The sequence below is a fragment of the Macaca mulatta genome, chromosome 17, assembly GCF_049350105.2.
Source record: "Macaca mulatta isolate MMU2019108-1 chromosome 17, T2T-MMU8v2.0, whole genome shotgun sequence".
Classification (NCBI taxonomy): Eukaryota; Metazoa; Chordata; class Mammalia; order Primates; family Cercopithecidae; genus Macaca; species Macaca mulatta.
In genome coordinates, this window is record NC_133422.1 from 64,876,425 (window position 1) to 64,878,787 (window position 2,363).

The window sequence follows — 2,363 nt, forward strand, 5'->3', positions numbered from 1 at the left end:
AAAACAGTATTATCCTAAGATTGACATTCTTTCCCTAGCTGACCAGTACTGGTTTTTGTTTCTCTTTTTTATGTTTTCTTTTTCAAAAGTCAGTTAGAAAATCTCATTTTCTTAATAGTGAAGTAAGAAAAACGCTGAAGTACATCAACTAAAGTAAATTTGCTTAAGAAAAGAAGTAATTTATTAAATAATGACTATTATGATATGCTAATTATATTGTAAACAAATCATGAATATTTCGTTGAGCCATAGCCTCTGTGTTTAATACATTTGTATTTATTTTAATTATCTGTACTCTTTTCATTACCTTTTGCTTTATCTCTGTGGCAAAAATCTTGGAATGACTTCCACACAGTCTCATTCTAGACATCCAGAATAAATAAAATTCTCTTTAATCACAGATATAATAAAATATTTAGGCATTTTAGTTCTTTTATAAGAAGTTTCTGAATTTGAGACAAGAAAACCTTTCAAACTGTATTTATTTAAAGATCTTTGTCCCTTTGAATGTTTTGGTAGAAATGAAACCAAGGATTCTTACAATTAGAATAGATGTGTGAACTGCATTGCTCACAGTATCCTAACAATCTTTTATTTTCATGCACAAGATATCTCAGGGAGATTAAAAATAAAAGTATGTTTTAACTCTCAAAAACTTTAAAAGTAATCATAAAACTCTCAATCTGTGTGTATTTTTATAATAGTTTTTACTGCAACTTTTTTTCTTACTCTTGCATTTTTCCAAATTTCTTGGCCACCTTCTAACAGGTAGTAGATTCTGAACTTCCTTGTCCTAGGGAGACTTTTTTTTGACAGGAAGTATGTCTTACAGTGTTGAAAAGAATATGTGAAAAAAATACAAAAAAGAGTATTTCTAGATTAGGCAGACTGCTTTGAGGGGAGAAAGATTGCCTCTCACAGTTTAAAAGAAATTTTTCCGGGTTAGGGTACTGAGAGGAAAAAACAAACAAGTGAAAAAACAAACAAGCGAAAATGGCGGACGGGAAGGCGGGAGACGAGAAGGCGGGAGAGGAGAAGCCTGAAAAGCCGCAGCGAGCTGGAGCTGCCGGAGGACCTGAAGAAGAAGCAAAAAAACCTGTGAAAACTAAGACTGTTTCTTCCAGTAATGGAGGGGAAAGTTCCAGTCGCAGCGCTGAGAAGCAATCAGCTGAAGAAGCAGCTGCCAACTTCCCAACAAAGCCTACAAAGATCTCCAAGTTTGGATTTGCCATAGTAGCAGCAGCTTTTAATGAAGATGAAGATAGTGAACCAGAGGAAATCCCTCCAGAAGCAAAGATGAGGATGAAGAATATTGGAAGGGATACACCAACATCAGCTGGACCAAACTCCTTCAGTAAAGGAAAACATGGGTTTTCTGATAACCAGAAGCTGTGGGAGCGAAATATAAAATCTCATCTTGGAAATGTCCATGACCGAGACAATTAAATGATGTTTTGAAATTGGGGTGTGGGGTGCATGTAAAGTTAAAAGGAACAGTTTCCTTTTTTAAAGAATGGTATAAGACTATCTTAGAGCCGCTTTTTTTTTTTCTTTTTCATTTTTTTAAAAGATTGAGTGGTACACTAATAAATGAGAGTTTGAAATTAGAGGTAATTTGTGTTTTATATACAGATTTCAAGACATTTGCTAATTTTGTAGTTTCATGTGATTAGTTTCCAAAGGTTACAGATAATAAAGAAATCAGAAATGGTACCTTTTTAAGAATTGCATATTTTTTTAGACACAACTATTAGCACATTAAGAGGGAAGCAAAAAGTTATTGTCTATTTAAAACTTCAAGCGGTTACTCTCTTAACTCACTTATTACCTAAACTTGTCTGGCTCCCAGGAACACCCTTAAAGAGAGAGGGAGTATTGTATTGGGAGGAAGATGTTACTGAACTATTCACTGAAAGTAAATTTAGATAAAATACAGCTTTTTTCCTTGTGGGCATTTGTTTTGTTTCAAGTCATCATAAACTAGGTATTGCATTGCTATCAGTGGATACAGATGCTTAGTACTTAAAAGAATTTTTTTTTAAATGTAAACTGTTGAATATTTGAAATAGCCCACTTCACCTTAATGGGTCTTGTCTATCTTCATTAGTCTTCAAAGAAAAACCATTTGCTACCAAAGTAAATCAGTATTTTGAATGTGCTTCTCTTGTTTTTTGTTTATTAGCTAGTTCCTGTAAGCATTTCCACCAGAACTTGACAAATCATAAGGAAGCTGTTTCTTTTAAAACACAAACCACCACCAAAAATTTAAATGTACATATTGCTTAACTATTTGGCTGTTTTTAGTTTTTAAAAGGTATAAACACCAAAAAATAATAATAATAACATTGTATGAAGATGGAAAA

The 2,363-nt window shown here is 33.1% G+C and overlaps 1 pseudogene; it reads left to right on the forward strand.

Annotated features, from left to right (window-relative positions):
- Nucleotides 1–990: 990 nt before the first annotated feature.
- On the forward strand, nt 991–1,713 carry LOC114673500 (PEST proteolytic signal-containing nuclear protein pseudogene; annotated as a pseudogene).
- The last annotated feature ends 650 nt before the right edge of the window (nt 1,714–2,363 follow it).